The 26990-nt window shown below is 43.7% G+C and overlaps 1 long non-coding RNA gene and 1 pseudogene across 5 annotated transcripts; one reads left to right on the forward strand and one right to left on the reverse strand.

The window, feature by feature from the left end:
• Positions 1–21266, reverse strand: Zfp780b-ps1 (zinc finger protein 780B, pseudogene 1; annotated as a pseudogene). Its single transcript, XR_010059865.1, has 5 exons — positions 21173–21266; positions 16550–16602; positions 15612–15738; positions 13629–13727; positions 1–3914 (listed from the first exon to the last, which is right to left on the reverse strand). The product of XR_010059865.1 is annotated as a zinc finger protein 780B, pseudogene 1 (transcript).
• LOC102549611 (uncharacterized) lies at positions 16624–25835 on the forward strand. 4 transcript variants are annotated; one of them, XR_005498970.2, is made up of 4 exons: positions 18139–18470; positions 18646–21405; positions 23067–23218; positions 25174–25835. It is a non-coding gene; the product is annotated as an uncharacterized LOC102549611 (long non-coding RNA). The 4 variants fall into 4 exon arrangements; XR_010059941.1 differs by lacking the exons at positions 18139–18470; positions 25174–25835 and adding an exon at positions 16624–18051 and having other exon boundaries at positions 23067–23514; XR_010059936.1 differs by lacking the exon at positions 25174–25835 and having other exon boundaries at positions 23067–23514.
• Positions 25836–26990: the final 1155 nt, after the last annotated feature.

Consider the following 26990-nt stretch of genomic DNA (forward strand, 5'->3'; position numbering starts at 1 on the left):
TTTAGAGCCAAATGAAAGTCTTTATTCCAGCCATCTCTGAGTGCATTCAGGTATTTGGGACCCAAGTATAACCCCAAGCATTTAGAACAAAACCCACATTCTATTATCTTGCTCAGCAGCTGCAGGGAGCTTTTGCCCAAGCAGGCAGTTTAACAGATGCCAAGATAAGCAGATAGTTGGAGGAGGAGGTTTAAACAGAGCCATGATAAATTATCAGAGGCAATTCCATGAGATTCTTTATCAAGGGAATCAAATTCTAGTTGAAGCTACAATGTCCTCAGCAAGAATAAGAGATGGAGGACCCAAGAACTTTGTCTTGTCACAAATGTATAGTTTATCTTCATGTGTTGAAAGGGCATAAATAATAGGATTTTAACTCTTGAATTTTTTATGGTTTTTACCCCTTTAGAAAGTACTTATTACCAATGACTGTGTTTTAAAACTTTACCACACAAATACAAAAGAAATGGAATCACAATTCAAATACTTTCATGTTCAGATACATCAAATTCAAATACATCTGCTACATGTAATAAAGGTATTTAAAATCTAAGAGTGGGTGAAAGCATGAGGCTTTCCTAAGTGATCTGAAGTAGAATTAGGCTTTCATGTCAATTACACTAATGTTCATGAAACTAGAACTATGTAAAAGCTATATTATAAAACATAGGCATTGACCAAATACTGACAAGGATTTTATTATCTATTATAAATCTGTTGCCATGACTTTGGTTGGTACTGTGCTGGCCATTAAAAAGTTATGCAAAGAGTAAATATCTAATCTAATATCACAGGGGCCATGGTGACAACGAAAGCATCTCAGACAAACCTAGTTGCAATAACTGTTCTCCCGAAGTTGACAGCCCTTGGTGACTAATGAATGAAGTTTCTACAACTAACAAGATGACAATAAATCAAGAACATGATTACTACATTGTATTTCTGACAGTAAAAGATATTTTCAACAGAGTATCTTCTCTGAACAACCAACTTTCCACATTCTCATTTCAAAGGGTTTCTTGGCATCAACAGTACATGAATATTTTGATGTCGACCATATCCCAGGGCAGATTAAAGTTCCCATATTCTTTTATGTTACAGTCTTCCCAATATGAGTTCTCTGGTGTCCCGTAACATTTTCATACACTGGGTTGTCCTTCTTCCTTACATGCATGGGCCTCCTGGAGATGATGTGTTTTCTCCTGTTGTATAAGCTCATCACTTACAATAAAGACTTTTCCTGACACTTCACATTCACAGAGTTTCAGACCTATATGGACTCTCTGATGAGCTTTAACAGCAAATTCTATGAATGTCCCCACATACCTTGCATTCATTACATTTGACTGCATAGCTTCTTTGATTTTGGAGAAGTCCTAAGCTCCAATTAAAGCTCTTTGCAAATTCTTTACAGTGATAGGGTTTATTACCAATATGAATTTGTCACTGTGCATGAAGGCTGAACTAAATCTAAACATTTTGCCACCTTATTTATATGCCTAGAATTTCTCATCAGTAGAAATTCTTTGATATACATAGCTTAGAATTACTGTAGGCCTTTCCATTTTCCTTAAGACTTACTACATTTAGAACATCAAAACAAGTTTCATATTCAACTAAAAGTCTTCCACATTCCTAATTCTAAGTTTTTCACCAGTGTGAATTCTTTGATGTAGTTTAACATCTCTACCAGGTACAAAGTACATCCCACATTTTTTACATTCATAAGGATTCTTGTCAATATGAATTCTAAAATGTCCAAGGAAATTGGTAATGGTATTTAAAAGCTTCCCCATATTCATTACACTGAAAGGGATTCTCACCACTATGGATTCCCTGATGAATGCTAAGGTTTGTTCCAGGAACAAAGTCATTTCCACCTTCCATGCACTGAAAGAGTTTCACATCAGTATGACTTCTCTGATGTTTATTGAGCTGGGATTTGTATTTGAAGGTTGACCCACACTGCTGGCATTCAAATGATTTCTCTCCATTATGGATGCTCTGGTGCCGAGTGAGGTATGCCAGAACAACGAAAGCCTTTCCACACTCCTGACACTTAAAAGGTTTCTCATCAGAATGAATTTTCCGATGGTGAAACAGGCTTGACCGGTGAATAAAGGCTTTCCCACACTCGCTGCACTCATATGATTTCACACCAGCATGAACAGCCCCATGTTGAATGAGGGTGGATTCGCGCTTGAAGGACTTCCCACATACCTTACATTCAAAGGGTCTCTTACTTGTATGAACAATTTGATGGTTATTAAGTTCACTGGGAAGATGAAAAGCCTTTCCACATTCTTTACACTCATAAGGTCTCTCACCACTATGAGATTTCTGATGACGAATGAGAAGTGTGTTAAGTCTAAAGGACTTCCCACATTCTTTACACTCAAAGGGTTTGTTTCCAGTGTGAATACTCTGATGTTCAGTAAAATTGGACCTTTGACGAAAGCATTTCCCACATTCCTTGCACTGATAGGGTTTTTCATCAGTATGAATTGTGTAATGTTCATTAAGTTGGTACTTACGTCTGAAGGCTGACCCACAGAGCTTACACTTGAAGGGTTTTCCTTCAATGTGAGTTTTCTGATGCTCAGAAAGGTACACCTGAAGCCGAAAGGCCTTCCCACATACATTACATTCGAAGGGTTTTTCACCTGTATGAATAGTTTGGTGCATAACAAGGTGTGTGGCAGTTCTGAATTTCTTGCCACATTCGTTACATTCAAATGACTTCTCTCCAGTATGAATAGTTTGGTGCCTAGTGAGATGACTCAGAACAATGAAGGCCTTTCCACAGTCCTTGCACTGAAAAGGTCTTTCACCAGAATGAATTTTCTGATGTTGCATGAGGCTTTTTTGACGTTTAAAGGCTTTCCCACACTGATTACAGGCATATGGTTTTACATCAGCATGAATAATCCTATGTTCAACAAGGTTGGAGACCCGGTTGAAGGACTTCCCACACTCCCTGCATTCAAATGGTTTTGTACCTGTATGGATGGTTTTATGGTACTTGAGCAGGTCAGGAAGATGAAACGCCTTTCCACATTCATTGCACTTGAAAGGTTTCTCACCACTGTGAGACTTCTGATGTCTTGTAAGCTGTTGGGGAAGTCTGAAGGCCTTACCACATTCATGACATTCAAACAATTTCTCTCCAGTGTGAATGTTCTGGTGCCTAGTGAGCTGGGCCAGAACAATGAAGCCTTTCCCACAGTCCTTACACTGAAAAGGTCTCTCATCAGAATGAATTTTCTGATGTTGCACAAGGTTTGAACGACGTTTAAAGGCTTTCCCACACTCATTACATTCATATGGTTTCACATCAGCATGAATAATCCTATGTGCAACAAGGTTGGAGACCCGGTTGAAGGCCTTCCCACACTCCCTGCATTCAAATGGTTTTGTACCTGTATGGATGGTTTTATGGTACTTGAGCAGGTCAGGAAGATGAAACGCCTTTCCACATTCATTGCACTTGAAAGGTTTCTCACCACTGTGAAACTTCTGATGTCTTGTAAGCTGTTGGGGGAGTCTGAAGGCCTTCCCACACTCCTTACATTCATAGGGTTTCTCTCCAGTATGAATAGTCTGATGCTGAGTGAGAGTTGACCTACAACCCAAGCACTTCCCACACTCCTTACATTCATATGCTCTTTCTATATTGTGAGCAAGAGTCTGGCAGGTATAAGGAGGCATTTCTTCCTTGTTAGTAATCTGTTGATCAGCATCTCCTTGACAATCCTTTAGTCCATGGAATGCACTATAGTTGGGGCCATTACTAGAACTAGAGTCCTTGAAGTCAAAAGTTCTACTTAATTGCTTTATGCTCTGTTTGAGAAACTTTCCATTATTAATAGGATTTTCTGGAGATATATTTTCAGCATCATAACCTGTCTCCAACTCTAAAAGAAAGGGAGAGAGCAAGAACACTTTATTTTCTGATAACACATATACACACATTTTCCTGTAACATGAAAGCCATTAAATGAATGGCCAGACTCTAATGTAATATCTGAGAAGAGCAAGGAGATAATATCTGAACAGGAGCAAAGAGAGCAGCAGTAAGGAAAGTTTATGTAAGACAGTAGAAGCAGTTAGAAATGGGAAGGCATATCTATAATGAGAATTCTGATTTCTTTAAAATCACAGAAATGTTATGGGAATATGGTTTGTTTTGCTTTTTGTCTTTTTCTTTTTTTTTTCTGTTTGTTGTTTTTCTTATTCAACAGCCCTGGGTTACCTGGCTCTGCCTCCTCTGTGCTGGCATTAATGGTATATTCCACCCCCTCCAACATATGTTTTTAATCCCAGGTTTGGGATATGAGGCTACTTCAGATTGTCCACAGATGACTAGGATTTACCTTGTACTCTGGCAGGGGCTTGGTTTTTCCAGCTGCAGATAGTTTCTGCAAGTGACTGATGTTTGGAATTCTGGGGACGGTTGAGAGTGTAGGGAAATGCTGGAATCTGGAGAGGGTGTGGCTGCTGCCGGTTGCTGTCGATGAGGTTTGCAAGTGGTCATACAAGGAGAGAGGAGAAGTTGGACATCCTGATGGCCAAGATCACACTTGTCCCAAGAAATTCAACACCCTTAATCAGCAGGATGTAGTCTAACAATATCGACACCCCCTTTCCACTCAAGCCTTCTTTCTGTGTCCTACCCAGTGCTGGTGATTTGGGAGGGTGGAATGAGTAAGGGTGGAGAACAGTGGTAGAAAAAGAAGCACATTAAGGAACCAAAAGTCTGTCTGTAATTGTCTCCTTAATGAGGTTAGACCTGTACTGAAATAACCTATCACGTTTATTTGCATTCTATAGAAATACACACTGTTAGCAATCAGACATTTCCACCAGTCTACCATTACAGGCCCCAGCAACCCCAGTTCTCTTCTTTCTCTCAATCCCTGCCTTGTTTTCTGTGTCCTTCTCCCTGTTTCTCTCTCTCTCTCTCTCTCTCTCTCTCTCTCTCTCTCTCTCATGTTCCCACTCTGAGACAGCCTTTCAATTTCACCCTTGAAAGGCTGTCTTTGCTTGTCTTTGCTATTCTGCGGGTCCTTTTTTCTTCTGACCCCTTAACCACCAGGTCCCATCCCTTAACCTTAAGTAGGAGAGAAAGGAGGATAGAGGGGGAAAGAAGGAGGGGGAGGAAGAGAGAGATCCCTGAATCTAATTTCTTTCCCATCCATTCATCCAAGTTTCCAGGCAAGCCCATTCAAACATTTGTCCCAACTATACCTCCCTCAAATCCCCAACAATGCACTTAAAAAACAGTCCCTTCTCCCAGTTTTCCCAATGTCAGCAGCTCCAAACTATAACATCTGTTCTAGCCTCTCTGCTCAGCTCAGCTTCTCCTGACTCAATTGTCTCCTAACAATAACTTCTCCCCCAACTGCCTTCTCTCACTATGCTTAAATTTTGTTCTCATGCTCTGCTGGCCTTTTTTATATCCAACACTGAAGGTCAAGCAGTTCTAATGGTTACAAACTCATTGACCTTTTAAAGGGTCAGGAATACAAGATAAATCACACTACACTTCCAACCCCCTATGAACCTCTTACAGTAGATCAGTTGTACAGTATAGTTTTTTAGCCATACACCTTGGCACAAGCCTGCCAAAGGTATATACAACAGGCCACTTTATCCTAATACATATTGTTTGGTAAAAGTTTTTGAACCAAATCATGAGAAAAAAAAAAAAAAAACTATGCCACAGTGAGGTGAAAACTTCTGTTTTGTTTGGAAAGTCAGTAATGTCAAATGATGTTTTCCTGGGGCACACAGGTAAACAGGACGTCCTGCTAAAGCAGACACGTGAAGGAATGCTTTCCTGAAGCAGACACGGGTGAAAGGATTTTTTTGCTATAGCAGACACATGCAAGGACACATGATAAAATATAAATATGACCCCACAGACAGTGGGAGATGGAGCGTTAGTTCTGCCTCACTATTCTTTGTGAAGAACATGCACATATTGGTTCCCTTTACAGAGCTTTGTTGAGCTCAGCTTGTGGTAATGCCAATATTGATAGAAACTTTTAACATTGAGAGAAACTCACTGCAGAACTGCTAGTGAAGTTCCGGTACCTTCAGCCCACTTGGGCCAGTTGGTGCCGGTTGCTCTGGAGTTATCTGTATTTTGATGCTAATTCCACTGCCCCAAGGACGGCTGCCTAGTCACGTACTCAGGACTCAGGTGACTTCACCAGAACCTTCTCCCCATTTAATTTGTAAAACACAGGTGTGGGCCAGTACAGTATAGAACGAGGCCTGTCATTGGTCAAGAAGGAAGGATGGGCAGGAAAAAAGTTTGAGGGAAAAGGAGGAAGAGAGAGGAAGAAGGGAGAGTAGCCCAGGACAACATGGAGGCTGATGTTAAGATTCCTCGCTGTACCTTTACAGGTTGTTATGAGTGTTCTTAAGGGGTGGATGTGGATGTGTACCCGGCTTTGTGTGTTTAGGTGGGCAATTATATCTTATTAATTGGATCAAGGTTGTTGTGTTGTGTGTTCTTTCATGTGGAGAATTAAATTTGGGAGAGTGTGGGATGCCACGGAGTTAAGATGTGTGCTTCTGGCAAGACATCTAGCAGATATCGTGGGGCACTATGGTGCCGGATCTAGTCGGGGATAAAAGACAGCATTTTATTTTTTATATTTTTACAACAACAGGTGCACCTGGCAGTCTCTTCAGGATTGAACGACTGCTGCTGGTTGGTGCCTGGTGTCTGCCTGCCAAGAGGACTGTCCACAGCTGCTGAGTCATATTTGATATTTGACAGGACTGAACTGCTGCCAAAGCAACCTTGCCCCCAAAGAACGGGGCTAAACAGGTCTGCTTTCCTCATATTCTAGGATCTTTTCTCTTCTACTACCTCTGGTGGGTGGTGGGCAGTAGAGATTGAAAGCTCATTAAAGTAGGTTGCAAAAAATGTATAGCTAAACCACACAAATACATAATATCTGTTATGCTATAAGAGAACTGGCCTGGACTTGGAATTCTTGAAAGGAGAAAGAAGGTAAAAAACTGTAGTAATGGTGGTGGTGGTACACAGTTTTAATCCCAGCAAAAAAGAAGCCAGTGGTAGCTGCATCATGAGTTCTAGTTTAACTTAGGCTACACACTGAGACTCTGTGTGAGAAAACAAAACCAAGCTGATAGATAGATAGATAGATAGATAGATAGATAGATAGATAGATAGATAGATAGATAGATAGACAGACAAACAGACAGATAGACAGACAGAAGAAACAAAACAGAAATCCTTAGAATTATTAAGATTAAAGATATCCAGCCAGGGAAACAGGTAGGCTAACTGCAGATCTTTACCTATGCCTCCTCTCCTCCAATTACAACTCCACAGTCTCATTCCAGCTCTGTGACAGACTACCTGCTTGGCCACCTCTTCATCCTTGCCTCCATCTCCAGTCAATCACACAGATGTAAACCAACCTTCTTCTCTATATTAACTGCTTTATCCCAACACCCCCACCACACACACACACACACACACACACACACACACACACACACACACACAGCTCCATCAGGCCTTCCCTGGAGACCCAAAGACCACTCTGGTCAATGAATCAGCCAAACTAACTGTTATCTTCAACTCTCCCTGCATTCCTCCAAGTTCAATACCCAGTCTCATCTCCAGCTCTGTAGCAGACCATCTGCTCGAGCTGCCCCAGTTCCCAGGGGAATAAGCAAATCCCGTGGAATACCTACTTTCCTCCTTCTTATGGATCCCTGTCTTAGGGTTTTACTGCTTCGAACAGATACCATGACAAAGGCAGCTCTTCTAGAATAACATTTAATTGGAGCTTCCTTACAGGTTCAGAGGTTCAGTCCATTATCATCAAGGTGGGAGCATGGCGAAGTTCAGACAGGCATGGCACAGGAGTAGCTGAGAGTTCTACATCTTCATCTGAAGGCCACTAGAAGACTGGCTCCCATGTGGTTAGGAGGTAGGTCTCATTGCCAACCCCCAGAGTGACACACTTCCTCCAACAAGGCAACACCTACTAATAGTGGCACTCCCTGGGCCAAGCATATTCAAACCACCACATTCCACCCCCTGTCCTCTATAGGCTTGTTCAAATACCCAAGTCTACGGGACAAATACCTAGACATAATATAATAAAAATACATTTAGTCCAAATTCCAAAGTCTCCATAGTCTATAGCAATCTCAACAACATTAAAGGTCCAAAGTTTAAAGTTTCTTCTGAGATTCATCTACTCACTTAACCATAATCCCAAAGCAAGAAAAGAAATCAGTTGGGAGAACTCCAAACTGCATCTCCATGTCTGATGTCAAAGCGGTTGTCAGATCTCCAACTCCTTTTTCTTTTTTGTTGACTGCAACAAACTTCTTTCTCCTGGGCTGGTTCCACTCCCTGTTAGAAGCTTTCTTCAGCAGATATCCCACAGCTTTGGCATCTCAAACATCTTGGAGTCTCTGAGGCAGTTTCAACATTACAGTTTTTTGTTCCAATGTCTGGGATCCACACATGATCTTCTGGGCTCCTCCAAAGGGCTTGGGTCACATCTCTACCTCTTTCCCTTGTAGCACTCTAGGCTCTGATTAACACCACTCCACTGCTACTGCTGTTCTTAGTGATCATGGTACTGGCATTTCCAATATACCGTGGTCTTCAACTGTAATGAAGCTTCACCAATAGCCTCTCAATTGGCTCCTGTCATGGTGTCAAGTCTCAACTTCTGGAGGTCTCAACTTCTTTGCATAAAACTGGGCCATCAAATGAAACTGAAGCTGTACCTTCACTAATGGCCTCCCCTGGCCTCTCACAGTGCCAAGCCTCAGCTGCTCTCCATGATCCCTTCATACCTTCAAAACCTGATTCTTATACATTACCAAGTCCAGCTGCAGCATGAGGTACAACCTTGGTTATCTCTAGAACACAGCCTCTTTGTGCTCTTAGAAAATATTTCCGGGCATTTTCACCTTGGTGCTACTGGTCTCTTCTTAATCACTGATAATTTCTTAGCTCCAGCTAACCAAGATGAGTTGCCCCAGTAGACTCTTCTATTCTGGACTCTAAAGCCAGAGCCATGAGGTTAAAGCTGCTGAGTTCTGCTGCTTCTGGAGGAACATGGCCCCCCTATTCTATTACCAGTTTTCTGCTTTTCAACTCCCTTACTGCCTAAGTTTGGCTATCCTGGAGCTTGCTCTGTAGACTGGCCTTGAACTCAGATCTGCATGGCTCTGTCTCCTGGGATTAAAATTGTGTACCATCACACCTGGATTTAAGCTTCTGATCACCTGGAAATTGCATTGTCCCAGGCTGGGCTTGAAAGTAGAGATCTGCTTGGTTTTGTCTCCTGGGATTAAAGGTGTGTACTGTGTACCACCATGCCTGGATCTAAGTTTAGCTGGGTAGGATCTTGCCCCAAAGTCCCACTCCCTTAACCTGCTATCTCCTAGAACATAGGGTTCAGCTCCATTCTACTTCCTGGTGCCCCTTTAATATTCGAATTATTTATTTTGTATTTTTCCTTTCTCTCATCTTGCTTCTTTTCATTAAAATGCTCTTTGTAAGTGATCTTTAGTAACCACACAACAATCTTTATACCAGGCTGTTTTGAGATTTCCTTTTTCAAAGCAATTAATCGAAATCTCTTCATCTTAGCCTCAGGGAGACTCTTCAGACAATGGTAAAAGCAGCCACCTTCTTCACCAAAATACCACAAAAACAGTTTCTAGGCCAAATACTGAAATTCTTCTCCACTGAAACCTTTTTGACTAGGTCTGCATAGTTCAAATAGTCTCAGCAACTCAGTCTTCCATATTTCCACCAGAATAGCCTATTACATCCCATTTAAAGGATTCCACTGCTTTCCCAGTCCAAAGTCCTAAAAATCCACATTCTTCCAAGCAAGAGCATGGTCAGATTATCACAGCAATACCCCAGTTCCTGGTACCAACTTCTGTCTTAGTAAGGTTTTGCTGCCATTAACAGACACCATGACCAAGGCAACTCTTATAGGACAACATTTAATTGGGGCTGGCTTAAAGGTTCAGATTTGTTAATTTGTTTTATTTTGTTATGGTAGTGTTTGTGTCCCCTCTTTTGATTTGGTGGTCTGGGATTATTTTTGCGTGTGTGAAGGTATGGCTAATCTCTTTAGTTGGAATATTCCTTCTAGTGCCTTCTTTAGGGCTGGATATGTAGATGCATATTGCTTGAACTTGGTTTTATCATGGAATGTCTGTGCTGATTAAAGCTTTGCTGGGAATAGTAGTCTGGGCTGCCATCTGTGGTCTCTCAGAGTCTGTAAAGTATTTGTCCATCCCCTTCTGACTTTTCAAGACTCCAAGGAGAAGTCACATATGTGTGCCTTTATTTTTGGTCTGTGTCCCTTACAGCTTTTCATATTTTTTGTCCTGCATGTTTAGTGTTTTGATTATTACGTGCTGAGGGGACCTACTTTTGTGGTCCAATCTATTTGGTGTTCTGGGGTTCTTGTACCTTAATAGGCATTTTATTCGTTAGAGTAGGGGACTTTTTTTTCTATGATTTTGTTGAAAATATTTTTTATCTTTGAACTGAGTTTCTCCTCCTCCTTCTTCCTTCCTTTCCCTCCTCCTTTTTTGTGTACAAATTTTTTTTTTGATTTACCATTCTATTTGTGAGAAGTATTTATTCTTTTTTTGTGTCTTGAATGTGTAGCCTTAGATTTTTTCAAAACTTACTTTAATTCTGGTTCTTTTTTTTTTTTTTCTTCTTCTTCTTTTTCTTTTTTTCGGAGCTGGGGACCGAACCCAGGGCCTTGCGCTTACTAGGCAAGCGCTCTACCACTGAGCTAAATCCCCAACCCCTTAATTCTGGTTCTTTAATGCTTTCAACCTTCCTTCTAGCCCACCACCCACCAGAGGTAGGGGAAAAGAAAAGTTAATAGGAAGCAGGGCTTTTGGATCTGTTTAGAAATAGTTCTTTGGGGGCGATTCCAATCTTTATTATTAGCAGTCCAGTTCACTAGCAAAACACCAAATATGAATCAGTAGCAATTGCTCAATCCAGAAGAAACCACAAAGCTCTTCTTGTTTCCTCTATCCTTTCTCTTTTATCTAATGTTAGGGGAAGAAGGGAGAAAATGGAAGAAAAGGAAAAGGGGATATAGTAATGACAGGATTTGCAAGGCAAATATTTTTACATTTGGAATGGATTTTGTATATTGATATAAAATTAAGATGATACTTTTGTTACAACATACTACATTATGTGCTTCAACTCTTTCTTTTAGCTATTGTACCTATGCATCTCATTTAAAAATACAAGTTCTAGTCCTTGAACACTCCTATTGTGAACTCTTCAGGATAATTAAGAAATACAAGTGAGCAGTAAATCAATCAAACTTGTCATGTTAGATACCGATATAGTTATCTTCAGAAATACATTTCTTAGGTTTCGTAGATAGTAAGTAGGTAAAAACAAGCAACGTTTCCGTATTCAGATATAATACAGATAGATGGTTTAAAAACCTCAGAGACCGGGTTGGGGATTTAGCTCAGTGGTAGAGCGCTTGCCTAGGAAGCGCAAGGCCCTGGGTTCAGTCCCCAGCTCCGAAAAAAAGAACCAAAAAAAAAAAAAAGAACAAAAAAAAAAAAAAAAAAAAAAACCTCAGAGACTGACAGAACATGACATTTAAAGACGTTTTATTAATAAAAGGCTTTTTTTGATAGTCATGTAAACTCCTGACAGCACCCCCACTCCACTTCAAAGAAGATAACAAGCATCAAAAAAACTTCCCTGTGGATTTGTTTCTATGTGGCAACCCGCCACTGGGAAAGGAGCTGCCTTTGCTTCATCTGCTCTCAGCAGGCTGTCTACGCTGTGGACAAGCAGGCCACGGAAGAAGCTGACTGCTGGACTTCATAAGGACAAGGTAGGCACGTCATTCCTACTTCCTGCTGAAGATGCGCTCCCTCGTTACAGAGAAACCTTGGGTGACTGTCTAGGCAGCCAACCAGGCTCTGTCGTTTCTATATTTTTGGAAGCTGCTTGCTCTGTACTTCGTGTTTACTCAGATAATATTTATCCTTCTTGCATCATTAATGAAGTTGAAGACCAGAGAGCTATAGTCTCACAATTAAGTCTGTGCTTTTTAGGATTTAAGAAAGTGTTTTAAAGTCTGAAAAGATATTTACAGTTTGATAAAATGCTAGTTATGATAGCAAATGATTTAAATACAGAATTCTGAACTCATCAAGATAGGATATTTAGTTGAATTCTTTCTCCAAGGTTGACAAATACAAATGGACTAGACATTATGAATGTAATTCTCACCTGCTAGTTGTCAAGTTGTTCTTATTATATATGGCTTATGAGTACAAGAGGAAGAAGATTTATAAGACTAAAGGGGGAATGCTTTCACCTTACAGCCATCAGAATGGCTAAGATCAATAAAACAAGGGACTACTCATGCTGGCAAGCCTGTGGAGCAAGGGGACACATTTCCATTACTGGTGGGAGTGCAAACCTGTACGGCTACTGTGTACTGTTGGTCTCCCAGTAAGGCAAGAATTGCTCTACCTCAAGATCCATATATAGCACTCGGGCATATACCCCAAGGATGCATCATCTTCTCACAGAGACGCTTGCTCAGAGATGTTTGCTGCACTCTATTCATCATAGCAGGAATTGGAAACAGCCTACATGTCCTTTAGGAGAGGAATACATAAAGAAGATGTGGTACGTTTATAGAACAGAATGTTACTCTGCTGTCCACCCAGTAGTTGTTCAGCCTTGGCTGGTAAGGCTGGGTCTCTCAGCTGGTCCTCAGGACTTGCTGAAGTCCTGAAGGAGTGGGCTCTCATTCCAGTGAGGACTGGACTTGCCAGCAGAGTGGGGGAAGCAGACAAAGCACAGCTTCCTTCCCATCCTTTCCACAGGCTGCATGAGAAGGTGTGGCCCAGATTTAAGGTGGATCTTCCCACATCAGATGATTTAATTAACAAAAATCTCTCACAGGCATGCCCAGCTGCTTGGGTTTTAGTTAATTCCAGATGTGGTCAAGCTGACAACCAAGAAGAGCTATCACAGTTCCCTGCCAAGCGAGGTAGAAGGCTGTGTGCTGTGTGTGCGTGTGCTCATATGTGTCCCTGGTTTGCCCATCTGTTGTCTTTGAGTCAGGGTCTCTCATTTGCCTGGAGCTTGACAAGTAAACCAGGCTGACTTGCCAGCAAGCCCAGGGGATCTGTCCTGTCAACCTTACCATTGCTTCAGTTAGAAGCACAGGGTCTGCCATCACACTTTGTCTAGAGCGACTAAGAAACACAGAATTAAAACACTTGGTTTGCCGCCCTGTGTTACAGCTTTCACTGGTGCTGACACTGTCTTAGCAACAGTTCAGTAGTCAGGAACACCTGCTCCAGTAGGAGGAAGAAATTATAACAACTTAAAGGGATTCATGAGACAGAAGCCCCTCTGACAGCTTCTGCTCCGACTCTGACTTCCTTCCCAGGGCTCAGCCTTGTTTCCCACAGACCCTGGGGCTCTGAAGGAAGTTTGTCAAACCCAGTGTCAGCTCTGTGCAGCCTCTGACCACACGCTGTGCCTGGCAGGGCTGCAGGCTCACCTCCCTCTTACTCACCTGGGCTCGGCCTGTCTGTTTCTTCCTTCACAGCCATCCAGGGCTCTTTCTCCTGCTCTAGTAAGGTGATCAGATGTGGCTTAGAAAGGCAACTTCCCACTTTAAAAAGAAAAAAGAGAGAGAGAGAAAGAAAGAAATCATAGTACTGACACACATACATTTATTTATTTATTTATTTATTTATTTATCTATCTATCTATCTATTCATTTATTTATTATTTTCTTTTGAGACTTGGTTTCTCTAACAATCCAGGAATGGCCTGGAATGTGGTACTTGAACTTTTACTTCACCTGCCTGCCTCTGTCTCCCAAATGCTGGGATTAAAGGTGTGTGCCACTATGCCCTGCCTGTGCAGATTTTAAAAATACAGACTTATTCATTATAAAGGTATATATAGCTGGGCACAGTGGTTTGTACCTGTTAGCCCAGCTGGTGGGGGAATGAACCAGGCCCTCTTGGCTGCAATGTCAGACCCCTGTCTCAGAAAAAAGATCAAAGACTTCTAAAAGCCAAAGGAATGCTGAGGAGAGACTTCAGAGAAGGAAAAGAGCAACCTGGCCAAGAAACCAGCTGCTTCAGAAAAGGGTTTAATCTCCTTTAAATAACGACAGGCACTTGTCACTAAGAGGAAAGTGTAATGGAGCAGTGAGAACGTGAACCATAGGCTGTACTGTGCTGTAGACCCCGTCTCTGCGGCTCACCACTGATGCCACTCACTTAGGCAGGGCCGTAGGATTCTATGCTCGATTTTCCATCTAAAACCGGGCATGGCAGCGCACACACAGTCACAACACAGCAAACCCATAGACTGCCTGCGCTCCATGAGACCTGGCCACAAATTAGTAGTAACAGTAGTAGTAATGATTGAATTAATGTTTTCTATTTGATACGAGGATTAAATACTGTCTCAAGTACTTTGAAGACTGTCTGGCCTACACCAATACAAAATCATTTTTACATTTCCGTGTACTTATTTAGTACTGCTGGGAATGGCCCAGAGCCTCGAGCAGCCTGGGGGCGTGGTTTACCACTGAGGTACATCCACGGCCATAAAATTGATTCTCATTGTTGTTATCTATGTTGCCTTTGTTAAAATGTACACCTCATTCTTCAGATCTGCTCAACAACAACAACAACTTTCCCATCCTAGAACTTCCACTAAAGGAAGTGCTAGCTGAGGAAACAGAATGTGTCCAGCTCTGTTTTTGAGTCAACTCTATTGATGGACTACTAAGCAAGTACTAACGGCTCTCTCACTTAGGTATGGATGATAGGGGGTATGCATATGCTCATGAGGGTCTGTGCACACATGTACATGCATGCATAGCTCAGAGACCAGGGTGTCAGGGGTCTTCACTGACTGCTCTCCACTTTAGCATTTGAGGCAGGGTCTCTCACTGAACCCCAGAGCTCACTGAGAGGAACAAGGGGTGGGCAAGCAGGCGCTTCACGCAGCTCCCATTTTTCAATCCAACAAACCTCATTCTTTCTTTGGGAAGAAGGAACTCAGCTCCCGTCTTTTAAAATTCTATTGATAAAAAATTATTTTTTGTGTATGTGAGGATCTGTCTGCATGGTGCCCATGGAGGCCAGAAGCCATCAGATTCCTGGAGTTACATGTGGTTGTGAGCCTTCTGTGCTGCTGGGAGTTGAACCTGGATCCTCTGCAAGAACAGCTGGTTCTCTTAACCACCCAGCTATCTCTCTAGGCCAAGATTCTATTGATGGCTTTATCTCTTTATTTATTTATGTGTTTGTCCTCACCCTATAAACTAAGCTACCCTGAAACTCAGTTTGTGTCTGAGGGTGATGTTGTACTCAGCAACCTTCCTGCCCCAGTCTTCTCAGTGACGCAGTGACAGGAATCAGCCACCATCCCAGCTTCAGTTACCACTGGGAACATGGGGCTGTCTTTTAATTCAGAGTGAGGAGAGCACACAGTGTATGTGACACATCACCCATTCATGGGGCACAGGCCTTACCCACTGTGACGAGGTGGCTGTAGGTCTCCAACATCGCGTCCCTGTATAGGACCTTCTGAGTAGCATCCAGGCAGGCCCACTCCTCCTGAGAGAAGTCAACAGCCACATCCCTAAATGTCACTGAACCCTGAAAGAGCAAACACAGTAGAGTGAAACTGGAGAAGCTTTCAGGATGGAAAAACAGAAGGGAAAGGACTCAGGCGAGGGAGGCAGCCATAAGGAAATGCTCAAGGCCCCTAACTGCACGAGCTCCCATAAACCATGACTGTGCCCTCCCTACATATCCAATAATGTGCCTCCCACTCCATCCACATCCTCAGATTACCCCCCACAAAAGAGAAATGTCACCTGGGGTCAGGGTGAATTACATAAGGAATGCTGTGGGCCTTTGAATTTATTATGATATCAGATGATATAAAAACTTATTTTTGTGAGAATGATTTTTATATACTATGTAAGAGTGCATAAACTATGTGACCCTTCCATTCGATCACTGAGAGCTCTCCTAAAGCCTCCTCAAGCAGGTCACCTCAACACTCATATGCAGGGGACACTCACTCTCATGCACTGGGTCATCAGCCTGACAACACACAGATGTCAATAAGGTTTCCCAGGGCAGTCAAATGAGGCCACCACCTCAAAGCTCTGAGGCCCTCAAAGCCCCTGTTTCCCTGTGGGACTGACGCCTCCACTGCAGGGACAGTCCTCCCTGAGCACAGACCAAGCAGAGAGCACTTGGAGGAATGCACTCAAAGACAACCCCAGTGCCAGCTGGGAAGAGGAACCCACAGGAAGTGCTCAGACCTGCCAACCCTCACTGTAAAGGGACAGACTGGGCTGGGGGACTCCAGATCCTTGGGAAGCTTCAAGAGGTAAAGATGGGAAGGAGTCACCTAAGCTGAAGTCCCCCTGTGTCAAGGAGAAAAACACCAACTTACACAGGCCATGTGTTGAGAACTGGAGCTGGCCATTCTTCTTCAGGCTTCTTCCCCTGGGGACAAAAAGAAAGCCTGTCATTGGATTGTGACTTGATGTTCCCAGGCTGACTTCTGTCACTGTGACTCAACAACTACATTTATTCCTCAAGCATCCCCACTCACTCTCTCCCCTCCCACCGCTCACAGCCTCCCACACACAGATTAGCAGCACACAGGAGTCTACACAAAGCCCACCCTCTCCTAACCCAGACAACCCATTACAGAGGGTCAGTGTGGGAGTGCAGGGCATACACATGTCTGCCCTGGACTTCCTCCAGGAGATGCCAGCAGAAGGGACCCCATCTTCCACCCTGAGATCCAGCCAGCCCTGCCCCTGGGCTGCTCCTCCTCCTGTGAGCAGATCTTCCTACTAGAACCCCACCTATCAAGGCTGGCAGGGGCTTACAGCATCCAAATGGCGCCTCCTTTGAACACTCAGGGCTCAAGCACAGCAGGGCTGGAGGGGCTGCAGCTGCAAGGCTCAGGCAGGGCCAGCATCCTGTACCCACGTTCAGTAAATAGGGCTGTGCACCATGCAACACTTTCCTGAGTGCCTTCCCTCATCTATGAATCTGGCTTACACTGTATCAATTTAGCCATGATCCTTTATGAAGATAATTAGCTATAAAATATCCTGTCATAGGAGGCGAGTATGATCTGTTTCCCTCTTTCCACATGATGGGAGATTTTACACAAAATAATTTAAATTTCATTCGGGGTATCCTAGGCCTTTTGATCCTAGAACTGGGTTTCTCAGCCTCAGCAGCACTGACCTCTACTCACAAGCTCTGAGCAGCACACACAACCCTCAGACTCCCTGAGATGCTGCACCAGGGAGCAGCCATCACCCAACGGGGATCCGGTGCTGTAGCCGACAGGTCTAAGTCTTGGTTCAGTACACTGTGGGATTGTTCATCTGTTTTTGAGACAGAGTCTCCTGTATGCCAGGCTGGCCTTGAACTCCTAATGCTCCTTCCTTCTTCTTCCTCTCAACCACATATCTGATAATCTTATGAAATTTACATTCTTATATCCCCAGAAAATTTACTAACAAATTTTCCTTCAATCTTTATCCTTCCTTCCCTCCTGCCTCTGCATACACCAGGCTAGCCAGCCTGCCAGGGATTCTCTCATCCCCTCCTGTCTTGCCATAGGAGGGCTGGGACTGCAGACGTGCACTGCAGCATCTGGCACTGTGCAGCTCCATGCTTGTGTGCACTGCACCCCCTGAGCCATCTCCACCACACACATTTGTGCATTCTACGATATTTATAATATTTATACACTGTACACACTTCCAGGAGATATTTCCACTCCCGCCTTCCTTCCAGCATCATTCCCACAGCTGTGACATGTGACCCCACCAACAGACGAACGGACAAAGCACATGGAGAATGAGGTCCACACACAGTGAAGCACTTACTACACTATGGATGCACACGGAGAACAACAAGTGCAATAAGGTAAAGAGAAAGACAAACGCTGGGGCTGGGGCATGGCTCAGGGGCTGAGAGCTGCTATGGCTTTTCCAGAGGACACAGCTCATTCCCCTGAGAGCTCACAGCGCCTGCAACTCCAGCTCCCGTGGATCCTATTCCTCAGGCCCCTGAGGTAACCTGTGCTCATGGACATACAACCCCACACATATTGTGATGGTTTCTATATGCTTAGGCCAGGGAGTGGCATTATGAGGAGGTGTGGCATTGTAGGAGTAGGCGCGTCACTGTGTTGTGGGCATAAGACCCTCACCCTAGCTGCCTGGACGCCAGTCTTCTGCTAGCAGCCTTCTGATGAAAATGTAGAACTCAGCTCCTCCTGCACCGTGCCTGCCTGGATGCTGCCATGCTCCCCGCTTATGATACTGGACTGAACCGCTGAGCCTGTAAGCCAGCCCCAGTTAAATGTTGTCCTTTATAAGAAATGCCTTGATTATGGTGTCTGTCCAGAGTAGTAAAACCCTAAGACACATATGCTTCAAGAAAAATAGTTCATCTTTGAACAAAAAGACAGATATCCACAATCTTACTCATGTAGGATCTGAAACTGGTTTCTCCTAGGAACGGTAAGATGCTGGTTAATTGGTTTGAGTGGCGGAGGCCGTGGTTGACAGTGGGAGATGTAGACCCATGAGGAAGCGAGTGGGAAGAAGCTCGTCAAAGACTGGGAAATTTCAGCCACACAACTGAAGTTCAGAGATACATCATGAAACATGGCGATTGTGATCAACAGTTTAAAAGACTAAGGGCATAGACAGTAAGCTTGCTCATTACAACAATGCTGAGAGATTTAGTCATTCCGGTGCACATGAAACCTCCAAATTATCATACTATACGCGATACAAAAACATCATCTGAAAACTGAACAGGTTCTGCTTTACATCAGTACGTACACCTTCTTTTCCTTGTTGTTCTTCAGACAAGGCCTCACTGTGCGGTCCCGCTAGTCTGGACCTTGTTATGTGGACCAAGCTGACCCTGAACTCATAATAATCCTCCTGCTTCTACCTCCCAGGTGCTGAGATTAAAATGTACACCACAAAGCCTAGCTTTTCTTTTTCGGTCCCTTTCTTAAATATCCAACCAGTAATCGCTTTATTTCCCACGCTCCCCTGTCCTGCAGAGCACTGAGAAGGAACCCAAAATGGCCTCACAGAGCAACAACTAAAGCTAACCAGGCCCTTAGTGTACGGTGTCACTGCACCCACAGGCTTCACCACAGGCATTCTAAGGTCCATGACAGAACTAGAGAGACACAGGGGACAGAACCAAGACTCCAACCCGGATACCACAGACCCACATGTCCACGTCCAACCACAGCATTGCTCACCTGGCTCTGGCCAATGTTACTCATTACACACACGCACGCACACACACACTGAAAATTACTGGCTCTCAAAGATGCCAAATTTAGCACTACCACTTTCCTGCTCCTGGAAGTCTCACAAGTGAACAAAATTTGTCTACTACCTACATTTTTCCCCTGTGTGGAATACCTATTAAATATGTCCCCGCTTAACCTTAAGTAAAAGAGACTCGAATTATGATATTTATTTATTGGGCTCTGTGCAATTACTAGGGGACTATCCTAACCTATATCTCCAAACGACACTTTTGACTACTGGCTCAACTGTGCTCCCCAAATACTCGTGTTTCAAACTCTCTGGGCTACTTCTGCTCCAGCAGTCTGGGATCCTGGAAAGGCATAACACTCTGGCAGGAGCTGTTGGTTCAACTCTTGGAGACCTCCTGTTCTGTAGTCTGTTCCTCCCCTCTGTTCCTTCTGTCTTCTCTCCTCCCTTGGGGCCTACATGATACCCACAGCCCAGCTGCTCAAACTCTACCTCTCTCTATTTCTCTCAGTGACTGACTGTGGTCAGTTTTATTTAAACACTGGTTTTAAATTGGGGAGCAAAGTTCACATAGCATCACTTGGTATATGAGGATCTGCTTGTGGTGAGGGGCGGGGGTAACCAGATCTTTGGAGCCAGTATTTAGCATTAAATACAAGCAACACCAGCACCCCGAAGTCCACCTGCTTTGAACGGAAGGTCTATAAAGAACAAAGTCCATCTGCTAGGTGATGCCACGGATAGGAAATGATTTAGCAAGTCAGAGTCTGAGATTCCTAAGTTAACCTCTGGAGATTCCTATTTATAAAGTCTAGGGGGAAAGGTCTTATTTATTGGAGGATGTCAAGGATCACTGAAACAATAATGAGAATACTAAATGGGAGGGGAAGGAACAGTGTAAGGGCCACAAAGTTGGAGCTATCAGTCTGTTACTCCTTCATTTACTGACGATCCTATTATCTAAAACTAACGCCTCATTTCTCCAACTGAGAAAGCGCAAACTCGCCCTTGAGGCTTTGCTGGGTGGCAAAAATGATCTCAGGCTTCTCCAGCTCTCCTTTGGAATAATGGCCGAGTCAGGGAGCCTGAGGAAGCATGAAATCCCAGACTATATCTGAGAGCATCGTCAGTGAGCACTTCCCATCACTTCTCACAACACTCACGTGGCTAGAGCTCTAGGAAACTTAGGGAACTTAACAAGTAGCTCCCCACCACACACACACACACACACACACACACACACACACACACACACACAGAGGCGACCCTCGAAGGCACTTCTCGGCCTCAAATGCTTGTCCCAAGCTCAAGTCTGCATCTCAGAGGAAGTTTCCCTTCAGATTCAGCACCTGACCTTTCCTTGCTTCAGCCCCTGTGTCCCGGAGAGAAAGCACAGTGACACAGGTAATGCAGAGAGCTCAAGATGTGTATACACACAGACAAACACACAGATGCACAAACATCACGGTCCCTGCACACTCACACAAATATCAACATCCACCCACACCCAGCCTGATGGCTCCGGCCTTACTCTGTGGGGACGAAGGCCAAAGAGCGATTTCCTCCACCTACGAAAAAAATCGGACTTTGGACTGTAGGTTTGCACGACACCGGAATTCGATCCGTTACTTCCGGCGCGGTGAACCCTGGGAAATACAGTCCTCGCGGCGGAACTCCGGAAAGTACCATACTCTGAGGTTCAGGGAGATCCGGTTATACTACTTGGACCAACCCACCTGGTTGCTGCGCCGGATAGTTTCAGGGATTTTTCCAAAAACGCACAGCCTTAAAAGCTCCTGGCGGTGCTCAGAAGGTACTTCCGGTTCTGCACGCCACTGATTTTTTTTTTTTCTCTCCCGTGGCGCGGACCGACAAGCAGAACAGGAAGTAAGATCAGATCGTGATGTAACTGACTTGATTATGCTTTGCCTGAGTCCCACTGAACGGGATTCCACTTCACTGTGCTTTGGTAAGGACTATGATAAATTTGAAAAGACCGAACTAAAGAATTGTTGGTTTTAAACGTGGTAGTTTACATCAGCGATTTCAGACAGCCAGATGTCCTCGACCCTCCTAGAGTTCAGCGTCCCTGTTATCTAGATAGAAAAGCATGAGTGAGGAACACATCCGTATGCATCATAGAGGTCTGTCTGTTAAACAGTAATTTACCTCACGAAGAGTATTTGAAAACAAGGCAGACCCAACCAAATATTAACTACAGAAAATATGTTAAAGTTCAATAATTAGAAGATTAAAAGTGACCATCCTCAGGATAATGAAGACCAAAATAAACATGGCTGGCCGTGGTAAGACAGGCCTTTTAATCCCAGCAATAGGGAGGCACAGCCCGCTGCCTGTCTATGAGATTGAAGCCAGCTAGTAATACATAGTGAAACCCTCCCTAAAGACTAAAATAAACTAAAAATACTGATAGCACAGCATTAAGTCTCGAAGCAGGGAAAACCTGGTAAGCAATAAGGTGGTAAAAAGGATTACAGCCAAATCCACCATCACATTGAAATGTTTTCAGTCTCAGAAATTAGCAGAACAGACAGAGAAAAGCAACAGTGCGTGGTCAAATTGGATAATATCAAAATGGAGACAGTCAAACTTTAATGGAATCCAGACGCCTTGAAGTTATAGCTTTCATTTACACACATATGGCCAAAATGGCTCCTAGTCACCTTTGAAGACCATACTTGTGTAGAAGGCCCACTTCAACTCTACACACACAAAAAAACACTTTTGTGAGTACATCTGCTGGTTAAGTTTCTCTTCATCTGTAGCCTGATGTCTTTTGTTATTGGATATTGGAGGCAACCTGTTTCAAGACAACTTCTTTGACCCCCGTTTTATGTTTACAAACCCCTGCCTTTCTTGACCTCCCTAAATTAGCTTATGCTCTGTCGTACACCCTGTTGTACATCTTCCATATCGCAGTCTTCTGCTTGTTCCTGGGTTGTCTTTAAGATGTTTAATTTCTGTTTTTATTAATGTTGACACGACCTACTTGGTCTCAGTTTTATGCAACACTTCCCAAATAAAATAAAATTATTTTTATGTTGATATATACGGTTATCAGCATCTACTTCCTTTTATTTTGTTTCTAAATTTTTCTTATTAAATATATTTCTTTATTTACATTTCAAATGTTATTCCCTTTCCCGGTTTCCTGTCCATAAGCCCCCCTATCCCCTCCCCCTCCCCCATACGAGTTTTCTCCCATATACCCCCCTTACTCCCCCTCACATTCCTCTGTACTGGGGGTCCAACCTTGTCAGGACTAAGGGCTTTCCCTTCCACTTGTGTCCCAACAAGGCTATTCTCTGCTACCTATACAGTTGGAGCCCTGGGTCCGTCCATGTATAGTCTTCGGGTAGTGGTGTATTTAGTCCCTGGAAACTCTGGTTGGTTGGTATTGTTGTTCTTATGGGGTTGCAAGCCCCTTCGAGAATTTTTACATGCACAGGGAATGCTTGTTAACATAAGCTACATATTCTGGACTATAAACCATGTCTCAATAAATGTAAGTGAATTTAAGTCATGTACATGATGTTTAACAAATGGAATTAAATTTAAAAATCAAGGACAGATGGCAGTATGATAATGTATGCGTTTTCCTATTCCTAGGACAAATGGCTGAGGAAGCAATGGAAGGGAAGAAATGTTTGTCGCTGCTCTTGGGTTTAGTGTTCAGCCCGTCACTGCAAGAAGAGGTCATGGGGGGAGGAGCCTGGGGCTGATGGTCACACGGTCTGAAGTATCAAGGGGAGAGTGACAAGGTCATTTTCTCTTCACCTAGCTTTCTCCTAATTGTCTAGTCACGGATCCCGCTTTCAAGGCGTGTCTTCTCACCTCACTTAACCTCACACAGATCATTCCTTACTGATGCATCCAGAGGCTGACCCATCTAAATGATCCTCATAGTCAAGGCTAGAGGCTCCTCTGCCAGGGAATTCTAGGCCCTGCCAAGCTGACAATATCACAAACGCGTTTGCTAAGATACTAGAAACTTGAAAGTGTATAAGTAATAACTAACGGTAATTGTAATAAATAGCAATAAATAACTGGAACTGTATAATGTTGTGTTGGGACAAAAATTGTGGCTCGTGCCAAGACAAACCATACCAGGCCATGTGGAGGAGGTTTACTGGGACGACAGAGATAAGGGGCTTGGAGCAAGAGAAGGAGAAGAGAGAGAAAGAGAAGAGAGAAAAAGAGAAGAAAAAGGGGAGCAGAAAGGGTCTGCCTTTTATTTGAACTCTGATGTAACTGCTCCCAGGTGAAGGTGGGAGCTGAACCAAATGTATGCTGGGAATGCATGGCCGTTGCCATGGCAATGGATGCTCAGGTGATGAGGTGACATCACTGCTGGAGGCAGCGGTTCCTGATACCAACAGTTGGAGTTATGGGATATAATTTTTGTTACTCACTGTCTTAGTGTTTTACTGCTGTGAACAGACACCATGACCAAGGCAACTCTTCTAAAACACATTTAATTGGGGCTGGCTTACAGATTCCGAGGTTCAGTCCATTATCATCAAGGCAAGCATGGTGATGGAGGAGCTGAGAGTTCTACATCTTCACTCAAAGGCAGACAGGAGAACACTGGCTTTCAGGCAGCTAGGACAAGAGTCTTAAAGCCCAAACCCACACTCCTACTCTAACAAGGCTGCAACTGCAAATAGTGCCACTCCCCAGAACAAGCATATTCAAAGCACCATATTCGCCATGGGATAAAAATAACAGATGTGAAGGTTGTCAGACCAAAATGAAGTCATTTATACCAGACTATGGCTTGATGGAACCTCAAGGTCAAGAAGAGAGGTCGTAGCCAAGTGTCGAGAATCCCACCTTTCCCGTCCGTCTCCCTGTCTTCACACTCACCTCTTCTAAATCTATTTCATGTGAGGGAGCCACACCTCTCCACAGTAGAGACAGATTTCCATCCTACCATCCTGTGTGGATCTTTGTGTGTGTGTGTGTGTGTGTGTGTGTGTGTGTATTTGTGTGTGCGTGCACACATGTCCATGGGTGTTGTGTTTTGTGTGTGAGTTTATGTCTCATGTCTGCTTTGGAGGCCAAAAGTGGACATCTAATCCCATGCAGAGATAGAGTATGTGAGTGTCAGGTGCTCTAACCGCTGAGAAATCTCTCCAACTGTACAATAAAATTAAGTTTCAGACACTGGACAAATGTTTCAAGGATTATGAGCATTTATTGCTCTTCCAGTGGACCCGAGTTCAGTCCCCAGCACCCACATCAGGTGGCTCCCAATTGTCTGTAACTCCAGCTCTAGGAGATCTGACTGACCTGTTCTGACCTCTGTCTGCACACACACACACACACACACACACACACACACACACACACACACACACACACTCGACATGTATTTTTCGCTGAGGAACAGCTGGTTTAAAAACTCAAGATATTTAGGGAGCTAGAGAGATGCATTAGCCGTTAAGGGCACTGGCTGTTCTTTTTAGAAGATCCTGATTCAATTCCCAGAAACCACATGATGGCTCAGAAACAACTTAAGCTTTAGTCCAGGAAATCAAAACCTCTTCTGGCCTCTGTAGGCACAAGGCATGCTGGTGTACAGGAATATAAGCACGCAAAACACAGTACACACATAAAACTATCTTTAAGGAGTTTAGTTATAAAGAAGAAATGAGTGACAATTCTATTTCATACAGTGTAGAGAAACTCTCATGTCTGTTTGGTTTGTCTACAGATGCTGTAACTGGTTACAGACCCCAGTCACTGAGGGACGGTGTCTGAGGAGGTGATGGTGGGTGTGGCCATCCACACTCTGACTGGAATAGGGATCCTGGGAATCCTTCCATTGGCCTCCTTCACACAGACCCTCTTTTTAGAAGACAAGGATTAAGGCCATCAGAGAAAATAACCAACCATCTTGTGTTAGACATCCTTTAGATTCCTTGAGCAGGAATTCTTCAGAGCATGGAGACATTTGGACTTCAGAATTCCATGGCCAATGTCGGATGCAAGCTTATCTTCTGTTTTCTCCCAGAATTGTCCACAAACACATCTCCATCCCTGTACCGATATCAGCAAGGAGAAAGAATGGAGGAGTCGAACAGAAGGAGGAACAAAGTGAAGACAGCTGGGGGAGGGAGAGGAGGAGATGATCAAAGGTTCCCTAACCCTAGTAATGGAGAAAGGGGGGAGAAGGGGGATGAGCACGGTTTTGGTGATTTTTGTTTTACCAAGAACGAGACAACCCTGCCGTAAAGTTCCTTTGTAAATTCAATGACAAATCATGGAAAAATGAAGACAAATGAAAAAACAGCAAACAAGGTAGCTCTGCCAGATATTAAAACAACAGAAACTGGGCAGTGAGATGGCTCAGCAAATAAAGGTGCTTGCAGCCAAGCCTGACAGCCTGAATTCCATTCCTGGCACCACATGGAGGAGGAAAAAGTACAACCCAGGAAGTTGTACTCTGATAGCCACATATGGGTTGAGACACAGGTACACACAATGGATAGAGACAGAGACAGGAAGAGAGAGAGAGAGAGAGAGAGAGAGAGAGAGAGAGAGAGAGAGAGACCTGCTTTTAAAAGGAGGGGGGCCAGTTGTGAAGATACGAACCCACCTATAATCTCAGCACTCAGAGAAGAAAGAATTGAGAATTAGAGGCTAGCCTGGGCTAAGTAGACTGTCACTAAAAACTTCAAATAATAATAAAAACAGTAGTAATAATAGTAAAAGTATACGGAAACATGAAGAAACCTATTAAAAGTTGGCAAGATATATGAGAGTTCATGCACTAAGTTATGTAAATATTCTCTGTAAATACATACTGATGCGTGGTGAAAAAGCACACTATCTGAGGATGGGAATCCTTGCAGAACCAGCATGCCAGAGCAGGACATATGGAGGCAGGAGGTCCAGGAGTTCAAGGCTAGTCTGAACTACAAAGTAATACCTGTCTAGAAAGACAGAAAGGAAAAGGTGTGGGGACATGGCTCAGCATTTAAGAGTGGTCACTGCTCTTACAGAGGACCCCAGCTTAGCTCCTAGCACTCATATTGAATGGCTCACAACTGCCAGTAACTTAAACTCCAGGAGATAGAATGTCATCTTCTGGAAATGACACATGGGTGCAGAGACCCACATACAAAAAAAATATTTTCAAGTAAGAATACAGATTTTTTTATTACTTTTATTTTTTTTTACAGTCCAGTCATTACCCCCCTCCTGGCCCACCCTCCCGCAATTCCTCATCCCATTCCTCCTCCCCCTGTCTCCAAGAGGATGCCACCCTTGCCAGGCCTCCCCACTCCTTGGAACCTCAAGCCTCTCCAGGGTTAGGTACATCTTCTCCCCTGAGGCCAGACCAGGGGAGACCAGTCCTCTGCTATATATGTGTCAGGGGCCTTAGACCAGCTAGTGTATGCTGCCTGGTTAGTTCAGTGTTTGAGAGATCTTGGGGGTCCAGGTTGGTTGAGACTGCTGGTCTTCCTATGGGGTTGCCCCCTTTGACTTTTTCCAGCCTTTCCCTAGTTTAACCACAGGGGCCGACTT

This window comes from Rattus norvegicus, chromosome 1, assembly GCF_036323735.1.
Source record: "Rattus norvegicus strain BN/NHsdMcwi chromosome 1, GRCr8, whole genome shotgun sequence".
Taxonomy (NCBI): domain Eukaryota; kingdom Metazoa; phylum Chordata; class Mammalia; order Rodentia; family Muridae; genus Rattus; species Rattus norvegicus.